We start from the raw sequence: 6,453 nt of genomic DNA on the forward strand, positions 1-6,453 counted from the left end.
ACGAGACTCTCTGGGCATACAGAACAGCGTTCAAGACGCCAATAGGCAGAACACCGTTTCAGTTGGTATATGGTAAAGCATGTCATCTCCCTGTGGAGGTTGAGTACAAGGCACTTTGGGCAATCAAGCTGCTGAACTTGGATATTGACACAGCTCAGGCTAAGAGAACTCTTGACATCCATGAGTTGGAAGAAATAAGACTTGATGCTTATGAGAGTTCCAAGATTTACAAGGAAAGGACAAAGAATTTTCATGACAAGAAGATTATTGTCAAGGAGCTCAAAGCTGGAGATCAGGTTTTGCTGTTCAATTCCAGACTTAAGTTATTTTCTGGAAAGTTTAAGTCTAGGTCGTCTGGACCTTTTACAGTCAAAGACGTTCTGCCATTTGGAGCTATCACTCTTCTGAACAAGGATGGCAGTGAATTCACTGTAAACGGCCAAAGAGTAAAAAACTATTTAGCTGATCAAGTCCGTCCAGAGGGGTCTTTTGTGCTCCTTTATGAACCTCTAAAAGCCTAAAACGCTGAAAAGTCAAGCTAGGGACTTTGAACAAGCTCACTTGGGAGGAAGTCCCAAAGGTATCACTGTAAATATTTTTTTTTATTAGAATCCTTGTGTTTTTAATTTTTGTTTTTGATTTTCTTGTGTTCATGAATCTACAGAAGGGAGTTTAAGCAACATATATAAAAAAAGGGGCAGTCAAACTAGTGAGATCAGGGGTCAAACCGAGTATGATAGTGCTACAGAAGCGAAATCAACAAAAAGAGGGAAATCTACAGAAGGAAACAGAAGGCAATATAAGGAGGGAATCTTAATTATTGGTTTTGTCACCCTTCCCCTCTATCCCACGTGCTCATCACTTCAATTTACCTCACCCCTTGTTTCCCCCCACCAGACATATCATCTTTATGTCTCACCACCTCACATCACTCCACCATCACTCTCTTTTTCTCTCCACTTGCACGACATATCAACTCCATCACCTCACCATAATTCATCTTTCTCACCCATCTATTTAACCCTTCTCCCGTTTACTCTCAACCCACCAACCACAACAAACAACCATCAAACCCTACTCAATTATTCACTCACTCACTCTCTCTTTTCTCTCTTGCTTGACGTCGACGAAGGTAATTATCACCTTGCTGCTCAACTTAACCAACGATCGAAGCAACCGGATCCGCCGTTCACTCCACCAACATCGACGACGAGATTGCCTTCCACCCCGCTCTGCCGCTCGAACCGCTGACCATCGACTCGACCAACGGTACTGCTTGCTGTTATCACCACTCGATCCGCCCTCTACGCGCTCTGACTCGATCGACAACGACGAACGTCTCTCGTACTGCTTGACTCGATCTACCGCTGTTGTTATTCACACGTCTTCACGCCAACCACTCGAGTCACCGTCGAAGCTTCGAATCCCGGAATCTCCCTCGCTCGAGTCACCGAACCGTGTCGCTCGAGTCGACCCACGCTCTCCACTCGACCCTCGCCGTAAAAAAATCTCGATCGATTCGCGCCATCACGGCTCGAACCACATCCGCTCGAGTCGCCGTCAAATCCTCCCTTGAGTCGCGCCATCACTACTTCACTCGATCGGTTTTTCTCGCTCCGTCGTCACCGCTCATTCCACTTGATACACTGAAGTCACCACCGTCGACTCGATCCAAGACCCCCGTCGACTCGATCCAAGACCCACGTCGACTCGAACCAGCTTCATCCACATCTGATCGAGTCATGCCATCGCTGGACTCACCTCGCTCGAGTCACGCCATCGAATTACCGTCCACTCGATCCAGCTCGTTTGATTCACCGACGTGAACCATACTTGTCGTTGCCGTTTGATATACTCCTGTCTTAGCATTCTAACAATCAAGTTTGTTAATTGCTCTTATTATTCGCTCACTAACGTGTTAACGTTTAGCTTTGAGTTTACATGTTTCAGCGAAACAGAAAAAGTACTGAGTTTATACACGAGATGCGAGAAGCATATGGTTGTGTCGCCGGAGAACGTTCATCCCCCGAATCCATGGTGAAGCGTTTCATGAAAATGAAGAACATGGTTGACGAGGTTGTTGGGGGTTCAGAACAACCAGCGGGTTAGAGCAGACCAGACAAACCGCTCTCCAAGAGCAAGAGTCGCGGGAAGAGACCGGCACGAGCTTCCCTCTCGGGAGACCAAGGCAGTGATTACGAACTGGAAGAACCTGCGTTGCGTCCAGCACAAGAGCCAAGGAAATCTGTACGACGGCGACAATATGAGACGAAGCTGACTCCCAAAGAGTACTACGAGCTGTTCCAACAGTGCGAGTTCAGTGGAACCAGATATCCACATCCTGAGACGATGGAGCTGCTAGGGATTGGGGAGGATGTTCAGTACTTGTTTCGGCGATGTCATCTGGAGAGAGTTATGAACACCCCCAAGAATGGATACAGAGAGGAGACAATTCAGTTCCTTTCCACCTTGGAGATGCACTGGTACGCGGATGAGCCAGGCATGATGTCTGATGGAGGATTGGGCTACATTACCTTCCGCGTTCATGGCCAGTTCTGCAATCTTACATTCCGAGCCATCGAAGAGATATTCGGTTTTCCCAGCAGAACAGGAACCACGACGTAGTTTGACAGGAATGAGATAACTGCTCTCTGGGCAACGATCAGTAGCACGCCAGCATTTACTACATCAAAAACAAAGGCAACGAACCTGAGAAGCCCGGTGCTGCGTTACTTCCAGAAAGCCGTCGCAAATGCCTTCTATGCTAAGGAGATTAAGGGATATATTACTTATGGCGAGCTTGAGATGATCGATCTGGCACTTAAGGGACTCTCGTTCACTTCCATGGATTGTACCGCACTGCAAGGCGACATGTCCAACACCTCCGTCTCGCTCTACCTTCTCAACTACATCATGTCATACAAGACTTGGGTCTCGAGACTCAACAGCAACCACACTCCAGGAATAATGTGCATGGGAGGTATAGTGACTTGGTTTCTTGAGGCTGCAGGAGTTGCTCTACAATCCGAGCCGTACCTACCACGCTGGATAGACATAAACAACTTGCGGCAGCTACGCACTTTGGAATGGGGTTTGAGGAATGGACGATTGCTATACAAGTTTGTGCATCCTGCGGTCGGTCCCTCGAGACTACTCCTCCCTTGCGTCGACTTGACTACAATCTTGAGCGGTGAGCATATCGAGTTCATTCCCCCTGCAGAGACATTATACAATTCTGATGTTGAGGAGCACCACGTCAACGTAGCGGAAGCAGGAGATGATCCGATGGAAGACGACGCAGTTGAGTACCGCCCTGAGCAGTTCCACTTTGATGAGTACTCAGAACCAAGAATGGCCAGAGGGGTCAGAGCAGCTCATGACCGCCTCAACAAGCTTCAACAATGGGGGAAAGCTAGAGACAAGGCGCTCACCAGCCTTTCCAAGACTGTCAAGAAAGTCGTGCGTATGTTTAGCTGCTCGACTTCCACAACCGCTGTCCCTAGGTCTATCCCCGAGGATAACAGACCAATGTCAGCACGCCCTTCCGCGAACCTAGAGCGAACACCTTCTCCGATTCCCTCTCCAGCACGTCAATCTTCATATGTGTCACGGCAGCGGCAGCCTACTCCCGCCCCTTCACGCCACTCGTCACATGAATCTAGGGAGAGAAGGGGACACGGTTCGCGTGGTTCAAGAGCCTCCTCAAGTCGTCGATCAGCGCGTCATTCTGCAGCTCAAGCTGAGCAAGAGGTTGAGCAACAAGTTGACCAGCAAGGCGATTACCAGCCTACGGAAGTGGTAATGTTAGTCTCGGACCATGGCGAATCCAGAGTTGATGACATGCAGTGCGACGAGCAGCCGAACACTTATCAGAACACGCAAGCGGTTGAGCAACAAGTCGACCAACCAGCTGAGACCACTCCCGCGGATCCTGAACACCGTGAAGGACAGAGCCAGTATCACACACCAACTCCTTGGGCGAGCTCCGACTCCTTCTTCTACTACTGAGGTACTCCGACCTTCCCTTGTATATACCATTTCATTTGTGCATTGTTTCTGCTGTGATTCTTAAATTCTCCTGCAAATTCTTCTTATACAGGAGACTGTGTAATTTAAGTTTGGGGGAGAGTTTGAGATGATGTATCTGATGACATTTTCTGTGATTCTTATTTCAAATTTTTGCATCATATCATGTTTGAGTCTGCATTCATCTATTTGCATAGAAAAGCCATAAAAATTTGAAAAATTTCAAAAATTTCCACAAAAACAGAGTGTTCATGTAGTTTGCATTTGCATATTAGGATTGAGTCTAGTGTTGTTCATTTAGGAATGTTGCACTTAGCATAAGGGTTGATGATGATTGTAACCTTGTTAACATGCTGAATTCAATAGGATAGGATCAAGGCCATTGTTATTAGGTCTTTGAGGCATGTTTTTGATTGAACTTGAAATGTAAGACTGAACAAGGTTTTGAATTCTCGAAATTGCATTCTAGTCTTGATTGAAGCCTGTTTTGAATTGACATCATTCCCTATCTACCTGAACCTAATCCTGACTTGCAATTATCATGTTATGCATTGAAGTTGAACTCATGGATACCACATACATACTTGGATTTTCTTTCTCCGTTTTACCACCCTTAATAATCCAAGTAGCTGATTCCCATCTTTGGAACAGTTTCCCGCACCCTTAACCAACTGTTCTTTCAAGCCAATTGTATTCTTGAGTGTGAGGTCTTTTCCGAGTTGAGCTTGTTAGAAAGTGTTAGGTTCTAGCCGACAAGAGTAGGATCCTGTGTAGTTCTAGTTCGCGCTATCCGGACTAGTAGGACTAGGTGAGAACTCGATTTTGGGTTTTGGGATTGGATTTGTTCTGAAAAGAGAAAGAAAAAAAAATGGGTAAAGAGTCTTTAGGAGGGGGAATGTGTTTTCAAGGTTTACAAGTCTAGTAAAGGATGTTGGTTGTGCAATGTAAAAGAATTATTGGTTCTGGGCATAGAAAGAAAAGTTTAGACAAGGAAGAGAAAGCAAAACACTTAAGAAGTCTGAAATTCTAAGAAGAAAAGAAAGAGAACCATAGTGATAAAAAAGTTTCCCATCCGCTAGATTGAAATGAAGTAACCTCCTCCTAAGGCTAAGTTAAAAGAATGAGAGCATGGGTTTTAGAAGAGATATCGACGAGGGGTAGAGATAGGACCAACTTCTGGGTTAGAAAGTTAGAGCTAAGTTTTCTTGGGACCTTTGGGTAGACGGGGCACTGCTCTTGTATGTATCAGTTGGTTTCAACCTTTAGCCTTCTCTTAAGCTCAACTCATTTTCGCGAGAGATCCCTGTTCTATATTGTTAACACCACTTGTAAAGAAGACCAATTTTTGTCTTTACCGCTTCACCCCAGCCAAATGAGTTTGATGACATTGCATAGCTTGATTCATGGTTCTTTGTTAATGAATGTTAAAGGGAATGATAGAAATGATGGCATGTGTAGACTAAGGTTCGGAATCGTTTCAGGTTGAGATGAGCTTGTCTAAAGTTTTTAAATAGAGTTCCTTCACCATGCATCATAGAACTAAAAACAAGGACCTTGATTCTAACTACTCTATTCAGCATGTTTTAGGTTCTGAGACCCCCATCTTCACACCTCTTCTCCATACTTTGTTCTTGATCGTTTGCTTGAGGGCAAGCAGAGAATAAGTTTGGGGGAGTTGATATGTCTATATTTTGTCTCTGCTAAACATGTTTTTGTCATGCATTTAGTAAGGATAACTAATTGTTTTGCATAAATTTCTAGTCTCTTTTGTACACTTTGCATATTTAGGTAGTTCTTGCATTATCTTCGCATACATCGTGCATTTTGGAGTATTTCAGGTATTTAGGAGACTTCGGAGTCGTGCCGATCGAGTCGCGCAGTCGTGCCGATCAAGTCGCACAGTCGTGCCGTTCGAGTCGTGCCGTTCGAGTCGCGCCGTCGAGTCGACTACCGTTCGAGTCGCCATCACTCCACTCGAGCCAACGCCATCACTCCACTCGAGCCAACACCATCAGTCACTCGAGCCATTACTCATTCGCACATGTCAAGAAGACGTTCCATCTTACACGCTTCAGGAGATTCCCAAACCGACTCCTCATCTTGTCGTTTTAAGTTTTAGGGATTTTATGTCTTTACTATAAATACGTTTTGTTAAGTCTTGGCGACATCATCTTAGTTTTTATCTCGTTTTCTTTTGTAAGGTTTCCCTAGCCACCAAAAACGTACTCTGATTTTGTATCTTGAGATCTTTGAACTTATTCAGTATTTTGATTTGATTCATTCTACAAAGTTGTTCTTCACATTTTTACTTATCTAAGAATGCTTGTTTCAATGTTTTCTGAGTTTGTATTGTTGATGATGATTTTCGGATCTGAGTAGCGCGTTAGTTCTTGAGGATGGGATAGATTAGGTGGAGGATCTTAGGAT

This window comes from Camelina sativa, chromosome 4 (genome assembly GCF_000633955.1).
Source record: "Camelina sativa cultivar DH55 chromosome 4, Cs, whole genome shotgun sequence".
NCBI classification, from domain to species: domain Eukaryota; kingdom Viridiplantae; phylum Streptophyta; class Magnoliopsida; order Brassicales; family Brassicaceae; genus Camelina; species Camelina sativa.